Below are 13131 nucleotides of genomic sequence, written 5' to 3' on the forward strand. Positions count from 1 at the left end.
AAAGCTCTGTATCTGTGCTCATTGTGCTGCAAATATCTGTTTTCAGTGTGCTGCAAATATCTGTGCTCAGTGTGCTGAAAATATCTACGTTCTCTGCCTGAAAACGCTCCATATCTGTGCTCAGCGTGCTGCAAATATCTGTGCTCAGTGTGCTGCATTGTGGGGACCACCAGTATATAATTATAGTAGTACAGTACAGTAGGCCATTGCTGTATCTTGCAGCTCTGTGTCAAGTATACTATCTCTGTGCTGCATTATTGTGAGCAGTATATAGTAGGACAGTGCAGCATTTTGGTGACCAGCAGTATACATATAGTACAGTACAGTAGGCCATTGCTGTATCTTGCAGCTGTGTGTCAAGTATACTATCTCTGTGCTGCATTATTGTGAGCAGTATATAGTAGGACAGTGCAGCACTTTGGTGACCAGCAGTATACATATTGGCCCTCATTCCGAGTTGTTCGCTCGCAAGCTGCCTTTAGCAGCTTTGCACACGCTAAGCCGCCGCCTACTGGGAGTGAATCTTAGCTTATCAAAATTGCTAACGAAAGATTAGCAAAATTGCGAATAGACACTTCTGAGCAGTTTCTGAGTAGCTCCACACTTACTCGGCATCTGTGATCAGTTCAGTCAGTTTCGTTCCTGGTTTGACGTCACAAACACACCCAGCGTTCGCCCAGACACTCCTCCGTTTCTCGAGCCACTCCCGCGTTTTTCCCAGAAACGTTAGCGTTTTTTCACACACACCCATAAAACGGCCAGTTTCCGCCCAGAAACACCCACTTCCTGTCAATCACATTACGATCACCAGAACAAAGAAAAAACCTTGTAATGCCGTGAGTAAAATTCCTAACTGCATAGCAAATTTACTTAGCGCAGTCGCACTGCGGACATTGCGCATGCGCATTAGCGACTATTCGCTCCGTTGCAAGAAAAAAATAACGAGCGAACAACTCGGAATGACCCCCATAGTACAGTACAGTAGGCCATTGCTGTATCTTGCAGCTCTGTGTCAAGTATACTACCTCTGTGCTGCATTATTGTGAGCAGTATATAGTAGGACAGTGCAGCATTTTGGTGACCAGCAGTATACATATAGTACAGTACAGTAGGACATTGCTCTATCTTGCAGCTCTGTGTCAAGTATACTATCTCTGTGCTGCATTATTGTGAGCAGTATATAGTAGGACAGTGCAGCATTTTGGTGACCAGTAGTATACATATAGTACAGTACAGTAGGCCATTGCTATTGATATATTACTGGCATATAATTCCACACATTAAAAAATGGAGAACAAACATGTGGAGGGTAAAATAGGGAAAGATCAAGATCCACTTCCACCTCGTGCTGAAGCTGCTGCCACTAGTCATGGCCGAGACGATGAAATGTCATCAACGTCGTCTGCCAAGGTCGATGCCCAATGTCATAATAGAGAGCATGTAAAATCCAAAAAACTAAAGTTCAGTAAAATGAAACAAAAATCTAAATTAAAAGCGTCTGAGGAGAAGCGTAAATTTGCCAATATGCCATTTACGACACGGAGTGGCAAGGAATGGTTGATGCCCTGGCCTATGTTCATGGCTAGTAGTTCAGCTTCACATGAGGATGGAAGCACTCATACTCCCGCTAGAAAAATTAAAAGACTTAAGCTGGCAAAAGCACAGCAAAGAACTGTGCATTCTTCTAAATCACAAATCCCCAAGGAGAGTCCAATTGTGTCGGTTGCGATGCCTGACCTTCCCAACACTGAACAGGAAGAGGTGGCGCCTTCCACCATTTGCATGCCCCCTGCAAGTGCTGGAAGGAGCACCCACAGTCCAGTTCCTAATAGTCAAATTGAAGATGTCACTGTTGAAGTACACCAGGATGAGGATATGGGTGTTGCTGGCGCTGAGGAGGAAATTGACAAGGAGGATTCTGATGGTGAGGTGGTTTGTTTAAGTCAGGCACTTGTGGTTTGTTTAAGGGAGACACTTGTTGTCCGTGGGATGAATATGGCCATTGACATGACTGGTTAAATTACAAAAAAAATCACCTCTTCGGTGTGGAATTATTTTAACAGAAATGCGGACAACAGGTGTCAAGCCGTGTGTTGCCTTTGTCAAGCTGTAATAAGTAGGGGTAAGGACGTTAACCACCTATGAACATCCTCCTTTATACGTCACCTGGAGCGCATTCATCAGAAGTCATTGACAAGTTCAAAAACTTTGGGTGACAGCGGAAGCAGTCCACTGACCAGTAAATCCCTTCCTCTTGTACACAAGCTCCTGCAAACCACACCACCAACTCCCTCAGTGTCAATTTCCTCCTTAGACAGGAACGCCAATAGTCCTGCAGGCCATGTCACTGGCAAGTCTGACGAGTCCTCTCCTAACTGGGATTTCTCCAATGGATCCTTGAGTGTAACGCTTACTGCTGCTGGCGCTGCTGTTGTTGCTGCTGGGAGTCGATTGTCATCCCAGAGGGGAAGTCGGAAGACCACTTGTACTACTTCCAGTAAGCAATTGACTGTCCAACAGTCCTTTGCAAGGAAGATGAAATATCACAGCAGTAATCCTGCTGCAAAGCAGATAACTCAGGCCTTGGCAGCTGTGTTGGTGTTAAACGTGTGTCCGGTATCCACCGTTAATTAACAGGGAATTAGAGAATTTCTTGAGGTAGTGTGTCTCCGGTACCAAATACCATCTAGGTTCCACTTCTCTAGGCAGGCGATACAGAGAATGTACACAGACGTCAGAAAAAGAGTCACCAGTGTCCTAAAAAATGCAGTTGTACCCAATGTCCACTTAACCACGGACATGTGGACAAATGGAGCAGGGCAGACTCAGGACTATATAACTGTGACAGCCCACTGGGTAGATGTATGGCCTCCCGCAGCAAGAACAGCAGCGGCGGCACCAGTAGCAGCATCTCGCAAATGCCAACTCATTCCTAGGCAGGCTACGCTTTGTATCACCGCTTTCCATAAGAGGCACACAGCTGACAACCTCTTACGGAAACTGAGGAACATCATCGCAGAATGGCTTACCCCAACTGCACTCTCCTGGGGATTTGTGACATCGGACAACGCCACTAATATTGTGCGTGCATTACATGTGGCCAAATTCCAGCACGTCCCATGTTTTGCACATACATTGAATTTGGTGGTGCAGAATTATTTAAAAAACGACAGGGGCGTGCAAGAGATGCTGTCGGTGGCCCAAAGAATTGCGGGCCACTTTCGGCATTCAGCCACCGCGTGCCGAAGACTGGAGCACCAGCAATGGATGGGGAATGCACCTGACTCAAGCGCAGTGGAGAATGATTTCAACGTTGTGCAAAGTTCTGCAACCCTTTGAACTTGCCACACGTGAAGTCAGTTCAGACACTGCCAGCCTGAGTCAGGTCATTCCCCTCATCAGGCTTTTGCAGAAGCAGCTGGAGAGATTGAAGGAGGAGCTAAAACGGAGCGATTCCGCTAGGCATGTGGGACTTGTGGATGGAGCCCTTAATTCGCTTAACCAGGATTCACGGGTGGTCAATCTGTTGAAATCAGAGCACTACATTTTGGCCACCGTGCTCGATCCTAGGTTTAAAGCCTATGTTGTAGCTCTCTTTCCTGCAGACACAAGTCTGCAGATGTTCAAAGACCTGCTGGTGAGACACTTGTCAAGTCAAGCGGAATGTGACCCGTCAACAGCTCCTCCTTCACATTCTCCCGCAACTGGGGCTGCAAGGAAAAGGCTAAGAATTCCGAGCCCACCCGCTGGCGGTGATGCAAGGCAGTCTGGAGCGAATGCTGACATCTGGTCCGGACTGAAGGACCTGCCAACGATAACTGACATGTCGTCTACTGTCACTGCATATGGTTCTGTCACCATTGAAAGAATGGTGGAGGATTATATGAGTGACAGCATCCAAGTAGGCACGTCAGACAGTCCGTACATACACTGGCAGGAAAAAGAGGCAATTTGGAGGCCCTTGCACAAACTGGCTTTATTTTACCTAAGTTGCCCCCCCTCCAGTGTGTACTCCGAAAGAGTGTTTAGTGCAGCCCGTCACCTTGCCAGCGATCGGCGTACGAGGTTACTTCCACAAAATGTGGAGAAGATGATGTTCATCAAAATGAATTATAATCAGTTCCTCCGTGGAGACATTCAGCAGCAATTGCCTCCAGAAAGTACACAGGGACCTGAGATGGTAGATTCTAGTGGGGACGAATTAATACTCTGTGAGGAGGGGGATGTACACAGTGAAAGGGGTGATGAATCGGACGATGAGGAGGAGGTGGACATCTTGCCTCTGTAGAGCCAGTTTGTGCAAGGAGAGATTGATTGCTTCTTTTTTAGTGGGGGCCCAAACCAACCAGTCATTTCAGTCACAGTCGTGTGGCAGACACTGTGGATGAAATTATGGGTTTGTTAAAGTGTGCATGTCCTGTTTATACAACATAAGGGTGGGTGGGAGGGCCCAAGGACAATTCCATCTTGCAGCTCTTTTTTTTTCATGTGATGTTGGGGCTAATTTTTTTAAGTGCCATCCTGTCTGACACTGCAGTGCCACTCCTAGATGGGCCAGGTGTTTGTGCCGTCCGCTTGGGTCCCTTAGCTTAGTCATCCAGCGATCTCGGTGCAAATTTTAGGACTAAAATTAATATTGTGAGGTGTTCAGAATAGACTGGAAATTAGTGGAAATTATGGTTATTGAGGTTAATAATACTATGGGATCAAAATTACCCCCAAATTCTATGATTTAAGCTGTTTTTGAGGTGTTTTTATTTTAAAAAACCACCCGAATCCAAAACACACCCGAATCCGACAAAAAAATTTCAGGGAGGATTTGCCAAAACGCGTCCGAATCCAAAACACGGCAGTGGAACCAAATTCAAAACCAAAACCCGAAAAATTTCCGGTGCACATCTCTAGTTAAAATGTACTTACTATAATTAAACGTATAGCATCCGTCTTGTTATTTAATAGCCACACCTCATACTTTTAGCATCTATATAATAATCGGCTATGGTCTGTCCCATCTCCAGCAAACATACACATTGAGAACTGGGGTCTGCACTGCCATTCCAATGGTGCCCACTGAAACAAAGAACAGAGCAGGAAGGGGGACAGAATGGAGAAGTTGGTATGTGCCTGGTCCAGGACTTTACTAGTTACAAAATTACAGCACACTCGGCACAAGTGTTTTCATACAGTGGCATCCCTTTCTTCCTGCAAACAATGTCCTTTCTGGCGCTGGGGCCCCCCATTGAATAGTCAATACCGCTTCTTTGAAGTAAATAGTTTATTGAAGATACGTAGTATGGTATCAACACAAACGTATCTTGGTCATCTGGTATGGCATGTGATAAATTGCATAAACTTTTGTTATGCTTACCACTCTGCTAAAAATCCCAGCACGGGACATGCTAGACACTGGTATTCTGTAAGGATAAAAAGTGTGTTTATTCCGATTCAAGCAATAAGATCGTCTGAAAAAATAGGCACAAACTCGCTAAAAGAAGTGGGCAGTCTCTGTGAAACACATAAAAAAGTTTATGCAGTTTATCACATGCTGTACCACATGACCAAGACACGTTTTTATTGATACCATACTACGAACCTTTAATAAACTATTTCTAAGAAGTAATACTGGCTATTCAACCTGCGACAGAAAGGACATTATTTGCATTTGAATTCTGCTGGAGAAATTCTGGAATTTTCACCTTCTTTCAAAGCAGCAAAAATCACCAATTGTTTGGAACTAATTCTCCAAGCGGTTAGGGCACTGGTCTGCATATTTGTACTCCACCCTTTGCTACCTCCAATATTTCACATAGGTTTAATCAGTGGCATATCTATAATGGGAGTAGTGTGTGCAGTGCACACTAGCCCCTGGGTCCAGAGGGGGCCCACACAGCACCGATTTCTTCTATACTCACCTTTCCGGCGTCCATCGGTGACTGTGTGTGGGCCCCCTCCTCTCCCATAGCCGTCACCACCACTGCTAGCGCATTGAGCACGAGAGACTCTGGCACAGTGCCAGAGTCTACACCGCATGCGCAGGACTCTGAAAAAATGGAGCGACGCCCATTTTTTCAGAGTCCTGCGTATGCGCTGTAGACTCTGGCACTGTGCCAGAGTCTCAATGCTGAGAGTGCTAGCAGCAGCGGTGACGGCTACAGAAGAGGAGAGGGCCCACACACGGGTCCCCTCCTCTCTAGAAACGCCTCTGGATATAATAGTACAAAAACTGATATTTTAGTATCACTAACTACTGACAACACATAATAAAATCTGGAGGACTAAGTTCCCCAAACAGAAGCACTGTTCAGCCAATTTCATTTTTATTATTATTTCTATAACCTTTTTCTATAGGAAAAGAGTCTTTTTCAAATTACCATGGGCAATATAACGTGTTTCTCTGCCTCTGTTAAGTGCTCAGCGGTTTCAGGAAGCCGCTGAGCATTTAACAGAGGTGGAGCAACGCATTATATTGCCCCTGGTGATTTGGAAAAGGCTCTTATTCTGTACAGTATATTATGCAACTGCAAACATAAACTCCCTTGGGACATTTCTCCAGTAAGCTGCATGCTTGGAAATACAGGTAGCTGGAGGTAAGAAGGACTTGTATATCCCATAATATCTTGAGTGTGACTTGGGGTGGAATACTGTTTTTGGGTTGTACCGCATTTCCGTATGTACAAAGACTCGGATGCCAGGTTTGTCATGCGAGAGGTAACGGCAGCAAAAGCTATAGAATCCTATGGGCTTTTTACTCTATTGGTGCTGTCAAAGTGATCTGAGTAGAGCCCTCCCAGCATCCCCCACGGCTGCCGTGTCTCTCTGCGTATGCGCAGATGGACTACCTGGTCATAAACCCGGAAGTACAGGGACTGGCAGCCATCACAAAGGGCAGCTCTTATCGGGAGAGCTACCCTTTGCTATACTAAATGCTTATATTAGTACATATGCAATTAGTAATGGCGAGGTAAGTGGCGGGATGTTCTGTATGAAGTTGGTACATGCCGTCCTTGCACACAGAGTGCCGGACATTATGTGCTGAAATATTATGGTACAGTATATTAAAGGAGTATTTAACCAGCCTAACATTTTACTAATATAAGTTCATTAAAAGACTGGACTTCACCACACTGATTGCACTCAATTAAGATCACTAAATCCCCCTATCACACTGCCAGCAATATCCCAGGTTATTTTATGTGACTGTGCAGCAACCCAGGATATTGGGGGTCATTCCGAGTTGATTGCTCGCTAGCAAATTTTTGCAGCGCTGCGATCAGGTTAAAACTCGGCAAAACTGCGCATGCGTACCCACCGCAATGCGCAGGCGTGTCATAGGGGTACAAAGCGGATCGTGCTGGGCGATGGATTTAATGAAGAATCCATTCGCACAACCGATCGCAAGGTGATTGACAGGAAGAAGGCGTTTATGGGTGTCAACTGACCGTTTTCTGGGAGTGTTTGGGAAAACGCAGGTGTGACAAAGCATTTGCAGGGCGGGTATCTGACGTCAATTCCGGGACCAAAAAGACTGAAGTGATCGCAGCGGCTAAGTAAGTCCAGAGTTACTCAGAAACTGCAAAAATCTTTTTTGTGCTGCTCGGTTACAAAAGCGTTCACACACTTGCAAAGCGAAAATTCACTCCCCCATAGCCGGCGACTATCTGATCGCAGCACAGCAAAAAGTTGCGAGCGAGCGATCAACTCGGAATGACCCCCATTGTGTAGTGTTTAAGCACCCAGTTGAATTAACCCAGGTCAAACTTGGGACCCATTCACAGCAATTGAACAGATAGCACTTGGAGATAATCCTCCAAGTGCCAGCTCAGCACGTGCATGCGGTGGCGTCATCGACCTGGCAATAAGCCGGGTCGGGCCACTAGTCTGAAAGGGGTCTCAGGCTCTCAGCCAGGTTGCAGCCAGGATGAACCAGTGTACAAAATCCCGGGTGCACTGTGAGTGTGGTATAACTTTAAGATTGATGAATGCAGCTAACATGCTTGATATAAGAAAAAGGCTATTTTAATCTGGATGAATATATAGACTAGGAGTCTATAGCAATTGCACTTTTAATTGTTTAGACATACTGTATTATATTTAAATATTGGCATCAATCTCCTATATAATTGCCCAGATCTGTCACTCTGTGACTGTGTGGCTAACGCTGGGCGAAGTCACAGTTATAGAGTCACAGATCTGACCAAATACCTCTCCGCCATCTTCTCCGCCAGACGCGTCCTCATCTTCGCGGGTCCCGGATCCTGTGCTGCGGTTAGGAGGGCGGCGAGACCGGACACAGGATCCATGCTGTGGAGGATGAGGCCGCCTCCCACCGCCGCTGCTGCTGCAGCCACCACGGATGCCCGCAGCGCCTCCGCACCCCTCCCCCAGCCGTCGCACCCTCCCACCTGCCCCTCCCCCACTCACGGCACCCCCGTCCTTCCCAACCCGCAGCACCTCTGGACCCCTTCCCCCATCCACCTCACCCTCACACCTGCCCCTACCCCACCCGTGGCACCGCCACCTCTCCCCCACACGTCACACCTCAGGACCCCCTACACCACCCGCGGCTCCCCCTCCCCCACCCGCAGCACCCACAGACCCCCTTCCCCATCCGCGGCACCACCCCAGCCCCCACTCCCCCATCCACAGCACCTACTAGGTGATTCATCGTGCCCTGCATGCACTCATCACTCCGGCACAAGGAGCTACGGCCCCTTACCCATCGCACGCCCTTTGTCCATGCAATATTTAACCACTCACAAAATTCTGATTGGAGGTAATACTCCATATAATAAAACTATTGCATGCCCCAAGGGCGTGCAAGGGTTAAGGGGGCGTAGCGGGGTGTAGTGGATTTTTGCAGCTCAGCATACACATGGGATCGCACACTTGCACGGCAAATATACACTCCCCCTGGGGGTGGCGACTATCTGAATGCAGGACAGCAAAGTTAGCAGCCCAGTGATCAGGTCTGAATCACCCCAGTGTTTGGAGGGATGTCTAAAGATCAAAATTTTTACTATAGGAGAACTACTGTAGCATCAAAGCAAAAATGTGTTCTGTTGTCTGAAACTACAATGCACATATTTACCAACAGAATTCATTTTGATGCAGAACTGTAAATATTGTTTTCTAACATAGGGCCTAATTCAGAGTTGATCGCAGCATCAAATTTGTTAGCAGTTGGGCAAAACCATGGGGGTAATTCCAAGTTGATCGCAGCAGGAAAATTTTTAGCAGTTGGGCAAAACCATGTGCACTGCAGGTGTGGCAGATATAACATGTGCAAAGAGAGTCAGATTTGGGTGGAGTGTGTTCAAACTGAAATCTAAATTGCAATGTAAAAATAAAGCAGCCATTATTCACCTTGCACAGAAACAAAATAACCCATCTAAATCTAACGCTCTCTGCAAATGTTATATCTGCCCCACCTGCAGTGCACATGGCTTTGCCCAACTGCTAACAAATCTGCTGCTGCGATCAACTCTGAATTACCCCCATAAACCGTCAAGCCTGAAGATGCTGTATGTATCAAGTCATGAAAAAATTTAGGGGCTCATACAGTATGTGAATTTGGATGCCAGTCGAATAAAATAAGCGCCGACCCAGAAACAGACTGCATGCTTTTAGGTTTGCTGGCCAATGACACCTAAGCCCGGTTATGCCTGAAGGGGTGGTCTTCAGTATGCCGAATGTCGGGATCCCGGCGCACAGTATACCGGCGCCGGGATCCCGTCACCCGGCATACCGACAGCTATTCTCCCTCGTGGGGGTTCACGACCCCCCTGGAGGGAGAATAAAATAGCGTGGCGCGCGTAGCTCGCCACCGTGCCCGCAGCGTGGCAAGCGCAGCGAGCCCGCAAGGAGCTCCTTTGCGCCCGCCACACTGTCGGTATGCCGGCAGTCGGGCTCCCGGCGCCGGTATGCTGGTCGCCGGGAGCCCGGCCACCGGCATACCATACTACACTCTGCCTGGAGAGGCAGGATAAGGAAGTAAGGGACTGTGGCTCAGATGTATTAAGCCTGGAGAAGTGATAAAGCAGTGATAAAGAAGTGATAAGTGGAAGGTGATAACGCACCAGTCACTCAGCTTCATTTTTCGAACTCGTAATGATTGGTTGGTGCATTATAACTTTCCATTTATCACTGCTTTATCACTTCTCCAGGCCTTATATATCTGCCCCAGTGTACCTAGGCTTAGGGGGTAATTCAGACCTGATCGCTAGGCTGTGTTTTCGTATAGCGGGCGATCAGGTCTAAACTGCACAGGCGTATGCACTGCAATGTGCAGGTGCGTTGCATGGGTACAAACCGGATCGCCGCTCAGTGATCGTTTTTTGCGAAGGATCCATTCGCACGGGCGTCCACAAGGAGATTGACAGGAAGAAGGTGTTTGTGGGTGTCAACTGACCGTTTTCTGGAAAAATGCAGGCATGTCCAAGCGTTTGCAGGGAGGGTTCCTGACGTCAATTCTGGTCCCGGATAGGCTGATGTGATCGCAGTGGCTGCGTAAGTCCTGGGCTACTCAGAGACTGCACAAGATCTGTTTGTACAGCTCTGCTACACATACGGTCGCACACTTGCAAAGCTAAAATACACTCACCCTGTGGGCGACGACTATCTGATCGCAGCAGTGCAAAATTCGCTTGCTAGCGAACAGGTCTGAATTACCCCCAAAGTACAATAGAAGCATGTCAGCATAATTGCGATCAGTTGCAGATATGCACAGAGATGAATATATGCACCTGTGAAAGTTGTATCACTTGCGAGTGCCTGAGAATTTTTGTTTTTGCACATGTGTACGGGAGGGATAATTATAACAGCTGTATTAAAAAAAAATTCTATTCAAACCTATAGTAAATTTGCATTTCACTTTCAAAACAAACATTTAGTAAATTGAGAGCATGTCTGATGCATATGCTACTGGATCTTGCAATTTTTGCAATTAAGCAAAAGCACTTAATAGTCGGTTTTAGTGAACACATTTGGATGCAAATGTGATACAAACCCAGAATCAGCCCTGTAGTCAGCAATTACAATATCTATATCAAATCACATCAAGGAAAATATCTATCACCTGACCAGAGTTAAAGGCCCCATACACTAGAACGATAATGCCGATTTAATCTGATTTCGGGCATTTCGCCCGATATATCCGGTGAAATCTGGCATTTTGGAGGTGTTTCTGATCCGATGCGTGTTCCCGTGAGCATCGGATCGGATCCTCCAGACTGAACATGGTGCACTCCTGATATGTCGGACACCGCAGGCATGGCTGGGATCGCCCAAGATATATCGTATGCAAAAGAACAGCATACGATGTATCTTGGGTGATCCTGCCGCCCGGGAGGCTGCCAGGGTGATCGCCTGCGACATGATGGTAGGACATGTCGCAGTAGTGCAGGCTTTTTCAACCAGTGTGCCGCGACCAGTTGCAAGGTGTGCCGCGGAGCCAGAGCAGCTTCGTGCACCTTCAGAGTGAACTGTTGGCCCGGGCTCTTCTTAGAGGATCAGTCGTGCTCCGGCCGTGACCTATGCCTTGAAGACGCGACGGTGTGATATAATAGGTCACGGCAGCCGCATCCCACCACTCAGCCATCCCACCCACCTGCACACACATCTTCCAGTTCCTGCCTGCATCCACAGCTTTACTTGCCCACCCACATCCACACCTGCCCGACCGCCCGCTGCTCAGTATTCGCAGCACTCCACTATGAACAACCCCCGCCACTGAGGGACAGGGAGGAGGACAGCTGACCGGTAGGGGCTAATATTTGGGAGGGGGGGGGTTTCTCCTGTGAGGAGCAATAGGATTTATGTGGGGAGAATAAGGATTTATGGGGGGAACAAATCGAATAATTCATGTGGTGAGCAATAGGATTCATGTAGGGAGCAATATGATTTATGTGGGCAGCAATGTGTTTTTTTTTTACTATGAGGGCCAATGTGTGTTTTTTGTTTTTTTTTTCCGTGGGGAACTGATGGTGTGCCTTGGCAATTTTAAAATATTGTTCGGTGTGCCGCAAGTAAAAAAAGGTTGAAAATCACTGCAGTAGTGTATGGGGCCCTTTCGATTTTTGTCTTAAGGGGGGTACACACGGAGAGATCCGTGCTTAAAATCTAAGCAATCTTGCTAGATTGCTTAGATTTTAAGCACGGATCTGCCGTGTGTATGCCCTCCAGCGATAGCGATGCGCGGCTCCGCGCATCGCTATCGCCGATGCTAGATTGAGCCTGCATGCAGGCTCAATCTAGCGAGTCGCTCACTTCACCGTTGTGTGAAGTGAGCGGCCCCCCGTCGGCTTTCCCCCTCGCTCAGCACATCGCGCTGTGCTGAGCGGGGTGAGAGATGTGTGCTGAGCGGTCTGTGTTAAGATCGCTCAGCACACATCTCTCCCGTGAGTACCCCCCTTTACTTGCTACCTGGCCTTGATCAGTGGTATAGCCAGGGCAAGACATAAAACTTGTCCTGCATGGCACCTTCACTGTTAAGCCACTGTGAGGACCACACCATGCATATGAATTGCCTCCCACCCTCTGGATATTTTTTATTTCTTACCGGTGTGCAGCTGCCGGGATATTACAGAATCTCAGCACTTGTCTCGTTTTAAAGGTTATTTAGTTATCCAATTTGAATTTTGTCCATATTAGATGATAATAATACAGCTATTGCTCTCCACATGTTGTGCAATAGAAGTGGCATAGACAAGTGGGGTGCAGGTGAAGCAATTGCGCCCCCCCCCTCCCCTTTGTTGTAAATTCAGAACATATCTGATCCCAGCCAGTGCACTTTTTGTCACTTACATAACAGTGTTGGTTGTGATTACTTACTACAGTCACTGTAACTTTTGTGGAAGGGATCAGGGTTTGCAGGTGTGGAATGCACACCTTTACTGGTCCAGATCGGGATCAGATGGCATGTGTGTCACTCTTAGGTTAATGGCATCATAATCATAAGCAGTTGCAGCCTATGCACTGTCTAGAGTGCACTGGACCGTCATAAGAAGTGGCATTCCCTGACTTCCAGGGCCTGCTTGCAGAGCACCACCAGCATGCAGTGTAGTGTGAGGCTGACATTACAATCTACAAGTTAAATAGCTCCATTTGCCTCCATGCCCTTACACTTACATGTGT

The 13131-nt window shown here is 47.4% G+C and overlaps 1 protein-coding gene across 5 annotated transcripts in view; it reads right to left on the minus strand.

The window, feature by feature from the left end:
* LOC134906828 (kelch-like ECH-associated protein 1A) overlaps positions 1-13131 on the minus strand; it is an 82023-nt gene that overhangs the window by 35221 nt on the left and 33671 nt on the right. The gene's annotated exons all lie outside the window — the stretch shown is intronic.

Source organism: Pseudophryne corroboree, chromosome 1, assembly GCF_028390025.1.
Source record: "Pseudophryne corroboree isolate aPseCor3 chromosome 1, aPseCor3.hap2, whole genome shotgun sequence".
Taxonomy (NCBI): Eukaryota; Metazoa; Chordata; class Amphibia; order Anura; family Myobatrachidae; genus Pseudophryne; species Pseudophryne corroboree.